The 18586-nt window shown below is 37.9% G+C and overlaps 1 protein-coding gene across 7 annotated transcripts in view; it reads left to right on the top strand.

The window, feature by feature from the left end:
• Nucleotides 1–331: 331 nt before the first annotated feature.
• PUM2 (pumilio RNA binding family member 2) overlaps nucleotides 332–18586 on the top strand; it is a 90473-nt gene continuing 72218 nt past the window's right edge. For 2 of the 7 annotated variants that reach the window (XM_028516255.2, XM_028516258.2), the window contains exon 1: nucleotides 343–581. The gene's annotated coding sequence lies outside the window, so the exon portion shown is untranslated. Of the gene's footprint in view, nucleotides 582–10962; nucleotides 10973–18586 lie in introns of those variants that run through there. The other 5 variants (XM_036027690.1, XM_036027686.1, XM_028516257.2 and 2 more) reach the window with 4 other exon arrangements.

Below are 18586 nucleotides of genomic sequence, written 5' to 3'. Positions count from 1 at the left end.
ATTCTGAAGTCGAGGCCCCACGCGGGAAGACAGCCGAACGCAGCGTTCGGAAGCACCACGCCCACGCCGGCCAAGCCCGACGCTTACTACCAGCCAGGGGCCGCGGGGCAGCCCAGAACCAGCTGCGAGCCCGCAAGGTGAGGGCGGGGAGCGCACGCCGAAGGGACGGACAAAACGTGCGAGCGCCGAGAGCGTGCGCACGCGCAGAGTCCCCGCAGGCCGGCGCTGAGAGAGCGGGAGAATCGTCGGAAACCCCTGAGCGGAGCCGCACCTCGGTGAGTGCTTCCCTCCTCCCTTTTCTCCCGGAGTGCATTGCGTGCGCCCGGTGGGCGGGGGGAGGGGAGGGGAGGCGGTGGCGGCAGCCATGTTGTTGTGAGTCTGTGTCTCACCCTCGGTACTTCGGTGGTTCGGAGGAGGAGGAGGGGGAGGAGAAGGAGGTGGGGTGGGGGGGAGGGAGGTAGGTGGAGAAAGAAGATATTGCCGCCACCGAAGGCGGAGGAGAGGAGGACTTCTAAGAGCGACGCCGCCGTGTGCCCAACGGTCGGTATCCCCGGCTGAGGCAGCGCGGCCGCAGCAGCCCCGTAAGTCAGTTGCGCTCGTTCGCTCTCCCCGTGCTCTGGCGCCGCCGGGGCTGCTCCCGGGGCTTTGTGTGGCGGCCTGGGCCGGAACAGCCCGCCGGTGGGAGGGCGGACGGGGCCTGCGGGGTGCTCGGGGATGGCTGCGGCCTGGGGCCCGCTCGCACAATGCAGGGGGAGGGGTGCCGGAAGGGGGTGTGCGCCTGGCAGGGGGGTCTCGAGGCTTTCCCGCTTCCTTCCCTCCGCCGCGCCGGAGCCTTGCGGCTCCCCCCGCCCCCCCGGCCGCCCCCGGCTGTGTGGTTCCGGCGCGCTTCGGCTTAGAGACCGAGCTGTCCGTCCGCCTGGCCGTTGGGTTCGGAGAGGGGGGGTGGGGAGGGCGGGTGGATCCACAGGAGCGTGTGTGTTGGAAGTGGGCGAAGAGGAAGGAGTGGGTTTGTGAACACAAGCGTGGGAACTCTCGAGGGCCTGCGTGTGTCCAGGGAAAGCTCGGGGTAGACAGGTGTCGGGCGTGAAAGACACAGCGATTCGGGTTCGACTTGTTAGGTGCCCGGAGTAAGGAACGTTGTGTTTTCTCGAAGCAGGTTTGGGTACTCAAAAACATGTGAATTAAGATCAAAGGAGAGATTAGAGGCCTCAAACATTATAGCAGTAGTTTTCCATCTGAATTGGGCCAAATTCAGTGAAGACAGATTGTTCAAGGTTCTATGCCCAAACGCGCTTGTAGAAGTTAGTGCTACTTACGAGAACATAGCGAGGAGAAATCCACTTTTCGTAATTTTTCATTCTAACGCGTAAACACTTTTTGGTGGGGGGCAGTATTGCGGACATAATGGGTGCACTAAGACAATCACGTCAATTAAAATTCGGACTTGGTACTTGGTGAGCTTTTTAACTGAAGACCGGTGACAGATATTTTCAGTAAAGGCTTTTAGGGACAACTTTATTAGAAAAATGCTTTTAAACGCTTAAGAGAAGTGTAATACCTGAAGGTATTGCATATCAAAAGTTTTAATAAAGGGAGTTAACTTAAGGATTTGAAAAGCTTGTCTACTGCTTTAAAAGCATGTTTGCTGCTGAAATTTGTGTTTAATAGATGACTACACCATGTGACCCTGGAGTGTTCGAGGATTTAAGGAATTCTGGCTAGGAATCCTGTTAAAATAAAGATAAATATTTTTAATTGGCTAAGCTTCTGTTCTCAGTCATTTAATATCTTACTTAAAAAATATTTGCTTTATCTGCACAGCCATCATAAATAGTTCTTGGGATTTCTTTTGCAAGAATGTCTTTAAAAGTCCAATTTTTGGTAAAATTAAGTTATTTAGAATTTTTAGGTGTCCTTGAGGGCGGTTTTTGTATCAGAAAGGGTTTACTTAGATTTTTAAAAATAAAGTTATATATCTCAATACTGATTTTTAAGCATTTGTTTTTTTTAAGTTCACTTTTCTTGCACAGGTTTAGCTACTTCATCTTCGAGTTAGATTTGCTGTTAACAAACCTAAACATCTTCAAACGATATAAACTTTAATTTTAATACATAGTTTTTTAAACTTAATTTGAATCCAGAGTTCTCTTACATGTTCCAGTATTTAGTAAGATTTCAACTTTTAAAAAAAAGTCTAAGTTACTCCTATATTTAAGTTGGACTTACAAAGTTGCCACTTTAATAGGCCAGTTTTTCTTAGACATTACAGGAATATAAACCAAATACAGTACTGTAGTCTTAACACATTTAATAATCAGGATTTTGTTTCTCTTAAACCTTTCAGTACTTGTTTATAAATCTTTCTGATGGTGAGAGTTGGTGTTTCTGTGTAGGTACTTATCCTAGCTAGCAGGAGTGATTATAATTACGATCACAGATTTGGGCCAGGTATGAACGCAAAACCAATTTTCTCAGTGACCAAACTGTTTCCTTTTTATAGACACTGACAGAATCTTCGTAATTTTAAGTGGAGGTTGCTTTCTGTCTTCTCAGCTCAAGTTCTACATGCTTCTTTATTCAGTGACCTTCAAACTTGGTTTTCTAAGATAGGAAAGTATTCTGTATTTTTTTTATTTTCTTAAGACTTATACAGTATGGATATTTTAAATACTTCAATGTTTGTATCTCATGGCTTTGGCTTACAATCACAGTTTGAGGCCATTTTACTGACAGATGAGATTGAAATTGTATAACTGGGTAAATTGGTTTGTGACATACTAGATTTCTTCCTGTTTTTAAGAAGGCATAAAAATAGTCTTACTTGCTCCTGTTGTCCCACCTCCACACTCTTTGATGAATTTGTAAGAGGAACTGATCAATTATGGCTCAGCCCCTTTCTTTTTCTCTTTGGGAGTCTGCCCCCTGCAGAAAGCATTTTGTTCTGCTGTTTGAGGAGGCCTCCAGGGATGGTCGCTGCCCCTTCTGGTGGTTGTCCCGTGCCACCTGTGACTGGGTTAGGATAATTATGGGGTGCGGTGTTAGGAAACTCAGATGGCCCAGGTCTAAATTACGCTTTCCAGTGCAGCTCTGTCGGTAATAAAGGGGCTAGTTGGATTGCCATCAGTAGTCTAACTCCTGTGTCTCCTGAATTCTGATGTGGTTGGGAAGGGCTTCCTCAAAACTTAAATGCTAATATTTTAAGTAATTTTTATGCTTAGCAATATGGCTAGAAGACATTTTTTGTTTAAAATTTACTATTTTTGTAGTGGAAAAAGTGAATTTAGAGAAATATTTTCAAGTTTTTCCAGTGAAACACAGGATAGCATTATTATATAGGTTGGTACATGATAAATGCTTTTTCTTAGAGTTTCAGCTAGCAGTATGTTTAGAGACATAAAGTTAATATTATATTTTTTCCATAGTGACTTTTTCTTTTAATAACTCCAAATGAAAAATCGGAAGACTTAATTAAACATGTGTCACCTTCCAGAGAGTCCTTTTAATTGAGTGGAAAATTCTATCTTTTTGGTGACTTTGTTTTAAACAGCGTCCCCTCTTTTTTTATTTTTTAAGAAAATTATTGATTGATTGACTTCTTTTTTTAAAGAGAGAGAGAGCAAGAGAGAAACATCGATTTGTTCCACTTACTGTTGCATTGAGTGGTTGATTCTTGTCTGTGCCGTCACTGGAGATAAAACCCACAAACTTGGCATATCGGGATGACACTCTGACCAACTGAGTACCCGCCGGGACACTTTTTTTTTTTTTGGCCGTCTGGCTTTTTGTATTTTTCTACAGTGCTTTAGTGAATTAAAAAGGATCGGATATTCAAGCAGGTTGGCAAATGAATAGTTCCTTTAGTATATTTCACTTCCATAAATGTAGCCATTGCAATCCCATCCATTTTCAGTTCACATATCACAGACTTTTCACTTAAATTCTGATTCTCTTACTGTTCTCTCGTGGAGAGAGAAAAGGTTTTAGAGTATTGGAAAACACCCAAATGTGGACACCTGTGCATGTCCCAGGATTTCCTGTAACTGCCAAGTAGAAAAAAGGGGACGACGTGTCAAAGGACAAGGGAGAAGAGGCAGTTGGAGTGTTAGATACTTTGCAAGAGGGACAGGGGGGAAAAGACCATTATTACCACCTATGTAGGGTAAAATGTATGTTATTGTATCTTTGAACTATAAAATCCTCCCAAAATCTCCTTACTGGGAGGGATTTGGTGAAATTGACTATAAACTCACACCACAAAATGGCTAAATCAACACCACCTAGGACAGTAAAACCTACAGTTGACTACCAAGGTACATAAAAAAGAAGGGGGAGGGGATTGTGTGTGCATGTGCAAATGCACACCAGAAAAAAACACCAATAAATATGTGGAGAAGCTAGTTTGACAGTAGATCTTTGTGATTTATATTGTGGTGAACATCTTATGACAGAAGTAGGGAGTTCTAGCTCTCAAAGTGGAGAGCTCTGAGTTTTAAGTACTATTTCTGAAAGACTTTTTAGTGATCAGTGGGATGTGAATGTAACTGACTAAAGAGGTAGTGCTGTTTTTGTTTATTCAGATGTTAAAGAAGGTAAATGAGTGGTAGGGGCAAGCTGACGCTAAGTAGTATAGGTCTTTGCTAGGCTGTCAAATGAGGCATATTGTGGGTAGAGAAAAATGTGGAAAGTATCATATAATCTTGTTAAATACGGACAAAGAATTATATACAGATGAAGAGCTACTTGTGTCTCCATTTTGGTGACCAGGTCATTTAACCTCGACGTTGTGTATATATCAGCACTTTTTTAACAAAAAGATTTATTTTCTGAGGGGGGAAGGGAGGGAGAAAGTGAGGGAAAGAAACATCAGTGTGTGGTTCCCTCTTGTGCACCCCCTGCTGGGGACCTGCCCTGCAACCCAGGCAATGTGCTCTAGACTGGGAATTGAACCGGCAACCCTTTGGTTTGTAGGTCAGCACTCAATCCACTGAGCCACACCAGCCAGGGCTGTATCAGCACTTTTAGTGTTAATGGTAAAACCTAAATCTTTAAAACCAATTCAACATAAACACCTGGCTCGTATGGCTCAGTGGATTGAGTGCCAGCCTGTGAACCAAAGGGTCACTGGTTCAGTTTCCAGCCAGGGTACATGCCTGGGTTGTGGGCCAGGTCCCCAGTGCGGGGAGTGGAAGAGGCAAGCACACATTGATGTTTCTCTCCCTCTCTTTCTCCCTTCCCCTCTCTCTAAAAATAAATAAAAATCTTTAAAAAAAAACAACCAACATAAACAGAATTAAGATTTGAAGTTTAGAGAGGATGACAACTCCTTTAAGTTTTGTTTATAGATTACTTCCTTGAATCACCTTACAGTTGGAGTGTAATTAATTGCTTCTTATTCAAAGGAAAGTCTTAGGTGCCTTCATTTACTCTCTAAAATATGTGGCTCCTACACCAGCAAGGAGTAGTACTCGAGGATCTTGCCAAAGATACAGTTGTTTGCTAATATTTAATGTAAGTCTGGTTTGTTACTGTGTATAAGTCCATTTGTTACTGTGAATATCCTAAATTGTATCCTTTCATACAGCTGGACTACCAGAAATTTGCGGGTATGTTTTGAACTTTGTGTTTGTGTGCTACACTGTCATTGGGTGTTGGTGCTAAATGACCCCCCCCCTTTTTTTTAGAGAGAGACTTTATAGTGGAGAGGAAGAGGATTAAACTTGTGATTATAGTGCAGAACACCAAAGTGCTGTTGATTTACATAGGTAGACACTGCAGGGGTCAGGAAAAGCTTTTCACAAAAGGTCCAGTTGAGCCTAAAAAGACTTAAGAGAAGTTAGTATGGATGAGTTGGGTGAAATGCCATTCAGCCAGAAGGATTAGTATGTGCAGTGAACGTGATAGGAAGATGGCGGAGCTTCAAGTGGAGATGAGGAGAATTGAAAAGATGATTGGAGAAAGAGGTAGGGGTCCACGAGATTTAAGGGCTTTATCTAATTTGGACAATTCTGAAAAACTTTGGAAATCCAAAATCATAACTTGAAAAGATGTAGACTATATTGTCCTGGCGTCCTTACAGAATTACTTAGTCCTTGTTCTCTCTGGATTGTTAGGACTTAGGTACATAACTTTCCTTAAGGGACTATTAAAGAAATGGGATTATGAAACTTTCCATCTGGTAAGAGAATGTTGCTGAAAATATTTTCTGTTACAACTCTGTCTTCTCTGTAATAACCCCTTAAGAAATTTCTTCTAAAGCTTAGTACTAGAAATAAAGTGGCCTCCAAAGAATTGGCGCGATTCCTTTCAATGGATAAAGCGAATTGTATGTAATTTACTGTATACCTTTTAGTTTTGTATCTTCAGAAGTTGAACTTAGAGTTTACTTATTACTTTTGTTATTCAACATTTGCTTCATTATTTTTAAAGATTAGTTTTTGTTTTGTTGTGTATATTTTCTGTGAGAACTTAGTGTACCTTCAACATTTTTATTTAAATGAATATCACTTAAATTATACTCAGTATTTCTCGCTGACCCTTTTTGGGATGTGCATCTTTAATACTCCTTGAAACTAACATAGACTTAGTTTCTCTTTTCAGATAACTGTAGTTCGGATGTTTGGGGGGTTTTGTTTTCTAAACAAGTTAGAATTTTTTAACTTGAATATCTTTAGGAAATTGGTTTGGTCATCTCACTTAAAGTTGTTGGGAAATAAATGATCACCAGCTTCAGAAATATCTTAAATACTTGAGGAACTTTTTTAAAAATCACAGTTCATAGTTATCACCTAAAAGATTCCTCTTCCTTCAAAGATTTGTACAGGTCACATATTTTTATTAGACTATTCATAATAGTGATAATAAACTAAACATTTTAAAACTTAATTGCCATAAGTTATGCCTTTTCTTAGGCAAAAGTTGAAATGTATGTTATAACTCACACATTCATTTTTCTTTATTTTCTTGGAAATTATTCAAAATATCTTTGTGTTAACAAATTTACAGAAGAAAGTTATGATAGTAGTGGGTTGAAGGTAAGCAGTTATAATTGTAGGACTCGTCAGAGCCTTTACTATGAAAATGACATAGAGAATGAATTCCAGAAGGACGAAGTGCTGAGCTCGCAAAAAAACAAGTGGGTGCTAAGGATCAGCATATCGTAAATGTATTGGACAAGGAACCTCTTATTTCTCAGAACACTGTGAGGTGGTAATTAAGGAACACACTTTGGAAAATTATGAAGGGAAAAAATCCTCTTAAAACTGCTCTAACATCTGGTGGTTTTTAATTTTTTTCCCAGGTTGTTTCAGACCATGCATTCAAGTGACTTTCTTTAGTTTTCTTACAACCTAATTAACACTTCTTAGGTTATTTCTCCTTGGTGTGGTATATTGATGCTAGTTGATAATGTGTAACAATTAAAAGTTACCAGATAGAGCCTTGACTGTTGTAGTTCCGTTGGTTGGGTGTTGTCCTACAAACTGAAAGGTTGCAGGTTGAATTCCCTAGTCTGGGCTGCCAGGGTATGTAGGAGGGTTTGATGTCTCTCCTCTTTCTCCCTTCCTTCCCCTCTATCTAAAAATGAATGAAAAGGACCCATGGACGAAGACAGGGTGGGGGGTGGTTAGTAGGGCAGGGGAGAGTAATGGAGCGGGGAATGGGGATAACTAATTAAACAATAATAAAAAAGATAAATCTTTTTTAAAATTACCATGTAGCTATTTGACACAAGTCTTCAAATTGTTGGGCATTCAACCTAGTGCTTTTATGAACTGAAAATTGCAAAAGATTACTTGTACTGTATTCTGTGATAAAACCTCTAAATGGTAATGCATTTAAACTGTGTTTATATAGGACCCTTTTTAAGAAAACTTTATTTTGCTAACTTCAACAAGCTTCACAACATAGAGAAATGCAAAGAGAAAGCCAACAGTACTTCCTCTCCCACCCAAGTTAGGTGTTTATTTTTTTTATACTTTTTAAAAACAAAAATGGGATCATAAAGATACACCTTAGGCAACTTGGTATTATTATTTACTATCATGAACATTTTATTATATTAATAATATAACTTTAATAACTTGCAGTATTTAGTGTGTAACTTTTTCACTAAATCATGTTTCTGTTGTTGAACTTAGGTTCAGTTTTTGTTTTTTAACCACTATAAGCAGTCCTGCAGGAAAAAAATTACACAGGTCATTCCATCATGTTGGTGCTGTTGTTTACTTTAGGTAAGTTCCCAGGAAAGAGATTACTGGTCAAAGGATTTTATATTGATTTTTAAACAGAAAAAATGTGTTTGCTCATTATGATGGGTAATTAATACTTTGGAAAGCACAAATATTTCAATTTCATACATTATCTTACTTAGTCTTCACAATTACCATATGAGGAAATAACAGTGGTTATTCTTAGGTGCAAATGGAGAGACGGCACCAGAGAGTTCAAGTGGTCTGAGTTCATTCAGCTAGAGGCAAACATGAAACTGCAGTCTACGTTTTTCATTCTGGTTTCCGTTGCTCCGAGATGAGTGATGGAAAACTTTTTAGTTAGAAAACCAGTAGGGTGTTTGGGGTTATGTTCCTGAGCTGTAGGTGCTATGGTGATACATAAGGTTCTCAACTCAGTCTGCACAGGGAAGCATCACCTGGAAAGCTTAAAAAATGCTAATAAAAATTTTCCTGTTTCCCTGCCCAGACCAATTCAAATAAGTTTTGGATAGGTGGGATCTGACTATTTCTAGTTTTTAAAATGCTCTACCTAGATTCTGATGCACTGTGAGCGTTTCAGAACCAGTGACCTTAAAATTGGTGTGCTCATATCCCTCAAGGGCCCATTTTGTTTTCTGAGAATCAATTAATACGTCCTTATTATCTGTAATTAGAAGGCATACCTTTGATACATCCCAAATCTTAATGCATGCTGTACTCCAGCTGGTTAAACCTTCAAGGCACCAAACTTAGAGTTAACTTCCTTTAGTAATTAACCTTTTGTATTCACATTCCTGTTAGGAATGATACAGCATGGAGCTGGAGTATTGTGGTTTCTCCTGGGATTTTCTGAATTAAGATCAGTGACAGTAAAGTGGTAGGACAAATGAATGGCAAAATTTTTTTAACCCAGTTCAGTTCACCACTTCTCCTAACCTGTTGTTGACAATACTTAACAAAGAACAATTCTGCAAAATACACTCAAAGCTAGAAATATGTGAATCATGTTTTATCACAGCATACTGTCAAATACAATGAGGAGTTTTAAATGCATGATTTCATTGACTCCCATTTTATTTTATTTTTATTTTTACATTTTGACAAGTATATCAAAGAGCAGAACTGACCTAGATGAAATGGTTAGAAAACTAAGTGCTAATGACATGAGTGCATTCCTTTAAATCAGGTGGTGAGAGCATGTTTAGATCTACAAACTGGATTTTACTTTTTAAAACCCAAAGTGTTGTGAAAGTGCGGCTAGAGATTTTTACTATCGTAGTTGTTGGGTATACATGTAAATTCCTTTGTAGCGCCTTAAAAACCCTCAGAAGTTTACACATAAGACTAATAAGATTCCCTATTAAGATGGCCTAGGTTATGTCATGATACATAGCCTCCGTGTATAGGTGTATTTATGAAATGTTTGCATTCTATCAGATAGGCCATTGATTTCCAAACCAACTTGACTGTAATAAGGACTATATAAATGTATTTAATGATTTTTAACACGTTTTATTATTCCTATCCACTGTTCTCCCCCCACCCTTGGCAACCATTGGCTTGTTCTCTGTATCTTTGGGTCTATTTTTACTTTGTTTTGTTTTATTCAATTATTTTGGTATTTTAGATTCCACATATAAGTAAGATTATACAGTATTTGTCTTTCTTGGCCTGATTTATTTCACGTAGCATAATACGTTCTTCGTCTAGTGTTGAAAATGGCAAATTTCCACGTTTTTCAATTACAGTTCCATACATTACTGTATTAGCTTTAGCTGTACAACAGATTTCAGAGGAGATGAGTGTGTTTAGGGTGGTATGGCCGTAGGCTGTACAGCAGATTTCTCTTTTTATTGAATAGTATTCCATTTTGTGTTTGTGTGTGCATACATACAACTTCTTTGTCCGTTCATTTAACACATGTATTTTAAATATTTTCAAAAATACAAGTAATGAAATATTTGGGAAATATTCAAGAAGTAAAAAAAACCCTGCAAAATGTAAAATTAAAAGCATATGTGTTCTTTTCTCATATGTGACTATTAACAGTTAAGTGTCATTTTTTTATTGTTTTCCAGGTATGCATAAATATGTATAAGCATATTTATATCCAGTTTTGTATCCATATTTGTATGCAGTTTTTACAAAATTGAGGTGATAGAAACAGACTGTTTTTCACCTTGCTGTTTTACTTAGTATCCTGAAACTTTTTCCCATATATGCATAAATACATTCTTGTGCTTTTTAAAGGGTGTATAGTCAATAACTATTAATTTCCCTCCCTATTACAGTATCCTTAATATCTGTCTTTTTGGTCTCCTTCCTCGTAACTGTTAATATTTCATTGAAGAGTGGCGTAACCAGAAGTTTGCAAAATTGCACTACATGTTTTTCTTCTATCCTAATTCTGATTTAGAGAAGTTTTCAAGTCTAATGGTCATGTCACAGATGATATTAATGTATTGAGAAATACCAACTAAATGCCATGGGAATTAAAAAGATTGCTTGGGGGTTGTTTTCAGTGAAGAAAGTGGCATTTGAGCTAAACTTTGAAGGAGTTGTCGGATTGGCACATGGACAGGTAAATGGCAAGAGCTCTCCAGGGACTGCAGTAGGGTGAGTGTAAAAGGCCGGCTAGGGAGTGAGCTTTTAGAGTTTATTAACAGATCAGCAGAGTAATGGTTTGTGCTTGGTGGTAGTATCAAATTCTCTGCCATTTCAGGAGCTTTGGCAGTTAGGGGAGGACAACTGGCTACAGCTGCCTTGTTTGTGAAGCAGGAACACAATACCTACTTTGCTGGATTGTAGTGAGAATTAGCTAACATGCCTAGTATCATCTCTAGCATTAAATTGGTCCAAAGATGTTTGTGCTCACTTGAAAAATTCATATATTATTTGTCAAAAATAATGATTGAGGAAGTAATAAGTGACATTAAATTTATACAAAAGCTCAGACTCTGAGTCAGTTAACCTTGTGGAAATTAATCCCTTTACAAGCTACAATTTATACTTGTTTTGTTCTCTTACTGATGAGGACTTACTAAAAAGCACAATCCTCGTGCTATTACAACAAACTTCCTTAATATCGTCTAATTCCCGTTTTGTATTTAGAGTTCCCTAATTTTCTTAAAAAATGGCTTTTTAATAGTTGATTTGTCAGAACCAGGATTCAACTACATTTACAGTTTTTTTTTTAATTTTAAGATTTTTAGCTACTTATTTTTAGAGAGGGGGGAAGAGAGGAAGAGAAACATCAGTTGGCCGCCACTTGCACACCCCCAGTTGGGGACCTGGCCCACAACCCAGGCATGTTCCCTAACCAGGAATTCAACCAGTGACCTTTCAATTCACAGGCCCAGCCCACTGAGCCACACCAGCCAGGGATACACAATGTATTTGGTATTTAAGCCTCTATATTAGTTCTCCTCCTCTCCCTTTAAATTTCAAGTCATAGATATGTTGGTGAAACCAGGTGATCACCCCCTTTTTTCTGTATTCTAGTTTGAGTACTTTTACTAATTACTAGTAATTAGTAAAGTTGAGTTACTAATTACTTTCCTGTGTTATGTATTGATTTTGTTCAATCTCTGTCCTATTTCTGATAAACCAGTACTATTTTGATCTAGCAGCTTTATTAGATAGATTGAAGTTTAATGGTTTTGTTGTTGTTTTGAGGCAGTAGTTCTTCATAGGTGGTGGTGCTGTTTCATATTACATTACATTATTTAGGCATACAGTCTGCTTCCTCCACTTCTGCGATAATGGCATAGTAAATAACAAAACGTCAATTTGGAAATACCATTTTGGGGAGGCTCATTTCATAATATACCTTTAACATTTCACTTGTATCCTTGACTCTTTAGACCCACTTTATGTTGACTTTATTACTAGCTTAACCCTTTGACCTGCTTCTCTTGGGTAATATCTAAAAGCATCAACAACGGGCATCAATTGAGGTTGTTTAGTGTGTAGAAGCAATATTTTGTTTTTCAAAATAAAGGAACTTTCCTAAGCAGTATTTTCTCAAAATGAATTGAGAGAATGACTTGTAATATAGGAGATGTTGTAAGGACTCAAATATATGGTGATTCCCCTTTAGGAGAATTTTAAGGAAAAAATATTTGGCCTTATATTTGCATATATGTAAGTACTTGTATATGTATAGCTATCTTATTTTGCTTCCTTGAGAGTATCTCTGAGATTATCCTCAAAGAGCTAAAGCATTCTTACACAGAAATATTTGGTAAAACTTTAATGTTTAAATGCTGGTGCCAGAATAATCTAACTTCTTCTAATCTGGGAAAATTTGACTAAGGATCTGAATATTTCTAGTTTTCTGGGAGTCTGTATATTGCTAATACATTTCTGCCAAATTTCATTCAAAACATATAACTTAATTTTTTCCAATGTAGTTGAGTCAGTAAAACTGTTCTTTTTGTTAGTAAAATTTACAAGCATACATAATTCCCCCAGGAAGTACATGGACAAACAAGTAGCAAATACTGAAAAATGTTGGTGTGGATCTTGACTCAACCACTAGCTAAGTGGCTTATCCAATACCATTAAAAAAGTGTGTGATTCAATTCATACCCCCAGAAAAATAACAGATTACTAGATATTGGTGATTAGTAAAAACTTCTAACGTTAAATCTTTGAAGGCTACTTGTCTTAAAATAAAACTAATTATAGTATGAAAATGTGACTAGTATCAAATGGTGGTAGAAAGTACTTCAATACTATTTAGTGTAGCCCTAAATGAGTCTTCCCCCTTATTTATTGCGATAGGCACATGATAGGGAATTGGATCAGATGCCGTATGAGAAAGATTAGTACTCTTAATGATAGAAATGTACTTAATACATATTGGTTTTTTGTACAAACCATTTATAAACCTTTTGGGTTATATATTAGTATATATGAAAACAACCAAATTATTTGATGTGTTTATATCCAGGTTGTTTTTCCCCCATATAATTAGTAATCTGCTTACAGAAAAATTAGCTTTTGGCATACCTTGGAGATATTTTAGTTTGGTTCTAGACCACCACAATAAAGCAAGTATCACAATTAGACAAATGGTAATATTTTTTGTTTTTGTTGATAAGGGCTCTTTTTTCAAATTGTTAAAAAAAAATCTGCGAAGTGCAATAAAATGGTGGATGACTATAATGTTGGAGTGTATATATACAGAGTGTGTGTGTGTGTGTGTGTGTATCCTCACCAGAGGACATTTTTCCTGCTTTCAGAGATGAAGGGAGAGAAAGAAACATCAATGTGAGAGAAAAGTGTTGATTGGTTGCCTTACTGCATCAGGGATCATATGCATCCTGACCAGGGGTTGAATGCAGCCTGCAACCTACTACATATGTGTCCTGATTGGAGTAGAACCTGCAGCCTTTCGGTTATAGGATAATGCTCCAACCAACTGAGCCACACTGGCCAGGGCAGGTTTTAGAATTTAATAAAACACTGTTCTTTTGCTAGAAAAGCAGAATTATAACCTCAGAAACTAACTTTAATTCAGCCCTGACCTATGTGGCTCAGTTGGTTAGGCGTTGTCCTACAAATCAAAAGCTTTCTGGTTTGATTCCCAGTCAGAGTACATGCCTGGGTTGCGCATTCAGTGCCCAGTCCGGGTACATGCAAGAAGCAACCAATCCATGTTCCTCTCTCACATCTATGTTTCTCTCCCTCCCTACCCCTTTCTCTTAAAAAAAAAAATGAATAAAATCTCTTTAAAAATATTTGGGGAAAATCAGAATAATTTTGTGACACTTGAAAAATATATGAAAATCAAGTTTCATTGTTGATAAATAATGTTTCATTAGCAACATCCATGTTTATTCATTTTTTTATTATTTATGGCTGTTATTCCACAAAGCCTAAAATGATTACTGTGTAGCTCTTTACAGAAAAAGTTTGTCTACCCCTGCACTGGGCAAACAAAAGAATTGATCCATAGTGGTAAGAGACCTCTCACATATATTCACAGGTTCTTTAGCTTATGACCTCATCTGTTTGGACCACAGATGAAAACCTGGAATAAGCAGAAAAACAGCTTCAGTAAAGTTTCGATGCTTTACTCTTGAGAAAATTTCTTAAGTCTACTACTATACATACTTTTTTTTTTTTTTCTTAATAAAAATCTCCCTCCTCTCATTCATCACACAGGTTTATTGTAGAAAGGTAATAAAATTCAGATAAATAGATGGAAAAAAAATGGTATACTCTGATCATGTAAGGACTGTTATGGGTTTTGTTTTATTTCTGCTCATTTTTAAAAAAAAATTTAAAAAAATATATTGATTATGCTGTTACAGTTGTCGCAGTGTTTCCCCCTTTGCCCTCCTCCGCCTGGTACCCTCTTCCCTTCAACCGTAACCCCCCACCCCCCTTAGTTCATGTCCATGGATTGGACATGTAACTTCTTTGGCTTCTCCATTTCCTATACTGTTCTTAATATCCTCCTGGCTGTTTTGTACCTACCATTTATGCTTCTTGATCCCCTCATCTTTTCTCCCATTCTCCTCTTCCTCCCTCCCAGCTGATAACCCTCCAAATGATCTCCATATCTATGATTCTGTTTCTGTATCAGTTGTTTGCTCAGTATGTTTTTTAAATTTAGCTGTTGAGAGTTGTGAATTTCTTGCCATTTTAATGGTGATAGTTTTGATCTTTTTCTTAAGTAAGTCCCTTTAACATTTCATGTAATAATGACTTGGTGATGATGAACTCCTTTAGCTTTACCTTATCTGGGAAGCATTTTATCTGCCCTTCCATTCTAAATGATAGCTTTGCTGGGTAGAGTAATCTTGGTTGTAGGTCCTTGATTTTCATTACTTGGAATACTTCTTGCCAGACCCTTTTTGCCTGCAAAGTTTCTTTTGAGAAGTCAGCTGATAATCTTATGGGAACTCTTTCATAGGTAACTCTCCACTTTTCTCTTGCTGCTTTTAAGATTCTCTCTTTATGTTTAACCTTTGACATTTTAATTATGATGTGTCTTGGTGTGGTCCTCTTTGGATCCAACTTCTTTGGGATGCTTTGTGCTTCCTGGATTTGTATGTCTGTTTCCTTCACCAAATTAGGGAAGTCTGCTTTCATTTTTTTAAATAAGTTTTTAATTTCTTGCTGTTCCTCTTCTTCTGGCACCCCTATGATTCAGATGTTGGTACGTTTGGAGGTGTGCCAGAGGGTCCTTACACTGTCCTAGTTGTTTCAAATTCTTTTTTGTTCTTGCTCTTCTCATTGATACTTATTTCTTCCTTATGTTCCAAATTGTTGATTTGAATCCCAGCTTCCTCTCCTCTACTGATGGTTCCCTGTGGATTTTTATTTCACTTAGTGTAACCTTCATTTTTTTCTTTCTGTTGTTGTCTTGCTCAGTGAGTTCTTTGAGCATCCTTATCACCAGTGTTTTGAACTCTGCATCTGATAGGTTGGTCATCTCCATTTCATTTAGTTCTTTTTATGGGGTTTTCTCTTCTTTCTTTTGGGCCCTATTTCTCTGTCTCCTCAATTTGGCAACCTCTCTGTGTGTTTCTGTTCATTAGGTAGAACTGCTCTGACTCTCCATCTTAGTAGTGTGGCCTATGGTAGAAAATGCACCTGTACATTGTGTGGGGTGAAGCCTTAGGTAATCATCAGGGCGGGGCAACATGTTTCACTGCTTTGTGGCTCATTGTGGGGGGAAGGTTCAGAGAGGGGACAGTGTAGCTCTCTGGCTTCTGAATTTTTCCGGGCACTTTCCCCGTTTCCAGTCACTTCATACACTTCCCGTATGTGACTGGCACCCTTGTAGCTTTTGCCCTGGTGGTGGATTCCAGAGTGGGTGGGTTTGCATACATTCTGAGTCCATGCAGGTCTTTTAAGTGGGGTCTCCTGAAAATCTGGCAGTTTCTTCTGCTGCCCCACCCCCCCCCCCCCCCTAGTTTTTACAGTCAGAAGTTAATAGGGATTTATCTGGACTGGGGTTGGTATCCCTCGCTTTCAATGTATCCCTCCCAATTTTTATCTACCATTCATAAATGTGAGGCCATTCCTGCCGCCACTGCCACCTCTCTTTGCGCACTGTGTATCTATCTGTGCCTCTCTGCGTCTCCAGGACTCCAGCTCTCCTACCTGTCTGGATAAATGTGGCTTCTTTACATCCTTGGCTGTCAGACTTCACACAGCTCAATTTTTCTGACAGTTCCGGGTGTTATTTCTTTGAGATCTAGTTGTAATTCTCTCTGTGGTTGCGCAAAGAGGCAAAGCGTGTATACCTGTGCCTCCATCTTGACCGGAAGTCTCTTCCTTTCACTATTTTTAACATTACTATACAAGCCTTTTCTTAATTATAAACTCAAATGTTTTTAATAGCTTCATGATACTTCATTTTATAGTACTATATTACTTATTGTGGGACAGTTATACAGTTTATAATTTCAGGATTGCAAGCAGCACTACTACAAACATCTTTGTACATAAAGCTTTTTTATATTTAGGTTTTATTTTTAGGATTGATTCCCATAGCTGGGGAAACTGGTTCAAGAGATAATATGCGTTTATATATGTGATGCCAAATTGTTTTCCTAAGAAAGCATTGTAACTTTAGAATGTGTTTTTTGTGTTTGTTAGAGGTAGATTCTTCCTAGAGCCTGTTTAATCTTACAAGTCTACCATAGTTGGATATCTGTGGCTACAGATTACTGCAAATTAAAAGTAACCTAATTAGAAATGTTAAAAGTGGTACCGTTACTTTCAGGTCCATTGATATTTAACCTGACAGCAAGGCAGGAGGCTGACATACTAACAAAAGCTGAGTCAAGAGAGACAACACTGAGCACCTGAAGAGCCTCAGAAGGTATCAGTTCTTTCTAGAGTAGTCTGTAACGATGCTCTTAATGATACATACATAGTATTTGGTGAGCACTTTTTATTAATAGCTCACAAAGCACTTTTGAATATATTATCTTATCCCATCTTTATAACAGATAAGTAAATTCACATTTACGGATTTAACAACTTGCAAAAGTCAAACCATGAACTTACAACAGAATAATAATCCAGTTTTGAGCCATTTCCACCCTAAGTAATAGAACAATTACCTTAATAAAGACAGTCTGTTCTCAGAATACAGATAAATAAGATGTTACATGAAAGATTTTTAAAAAATGATTAATTGGTATGGTCTTTATATGAGCACAGACTTCAGGGGTTAATATCTAATGTATGTTTATAAATTGAATTATGAAATTAGAATTGTGTGAATGCATTGTCAAGAAAATAGAATTTAAATTTGTAAATTTGATGTCTTAAATTCTTAAGAAATTAGAAAGCTCTATAAATATTTGGTGATTCCTGATAACGTGTTAGCGGTATCCTGAACCTTCGTATGATTTGCCATTAGATTTAGGAAGCAGTTAATGCTTGGAAAAAGTTGAGGCTGTAACGAGAGATGTGGAAAATATAGGAGCTATAAATGCAAGGTTTAAGAGAAATTGAGATCACAAATACAAACCTTAAAAAAAGTACAAAGGGCATAGAGTCAAGAGAAATATGAAATCTTATGAAGTACTTACAGAATAATGAATATATGCTTTGTCCAAATTTAAGAAATTTTAAGGAAAAATTTAGAAATCAAAGATGGTTAAAGCAAACTATACTAAGACATCAGTGTCATGTTAAAATGGAGAGCTTAAGCCCTGGCTGGCGTAGCTCAGTGGATTGAGCGTGGGCTGGGAACCAAAGTGTCCCAGGTTTGAGTCCCAGCTAGGGTACATTCCTGGGTTGCAGGCCATAACCCCCAGCAACCGCACATTGATGTCTCTCTCCCCCCCCTTTCCTCCCTAAAAATAAATAAATAAAATCTTTAAAAAAAAAATGGAGAGCTTAGATTGTATGACTAGGAAGTAATGGGACACATTTGGACCAAGATTTCTTTATTTATCTTGATAGTTGGTGGTTATATATGTGTCCATAATATACATGTATAGAAAATTTTATATGTATGTGTGGATGCATGTGTGTGTTGTGTGATAAAAGAGTATTTTGATCTCAAACTGGATTTTGCTTTAAAATCCAGTAGCATGATGGTATGGCTAGAAATAGTTATTATAGTGAATATTGAGTGTGCATGTAAATTAAATAATCTACAAATGTTATAAAATCCATAATACAGGGTTGACATTTTTGCTTTAAATGGGCATGTGTATTTTGAAGAAATTAAGAGGAAAAAATAGTCCTTTGTACTTACGCACATACTTCCATTTTTGGTGTTCTTCATTCCTTCCTGATGATCCACATTTACATCTGTTACCATTTCTCTTTAGCCTGAAGAATTTTTTAAAAAGCATTTTTTGAGGAGGAAGTCTGTTGTAATGAACTTTCTTTTTATT

The sequence above is a fragment of the Phyllostomus discolor genome, chromosome 6, assembly GCF_004126475.2.
Source record: "Phyllostomus discolor isolate MPI-MPIP mPhyDis1 chromosome 6, mPhyDis1.pri.v3, whole genome shotgun sequence".
NCBI lineage: Eukaryota > Metazoa > Chordata > Mammalia > Chiroptera > Phyllostomidae > Phyllostomus > Phyllostomus discolor.
Note: the sequence above shows the minus strand (reverse complement) of the source record. Positions and strands in the feature narration are given on the sequence as shown.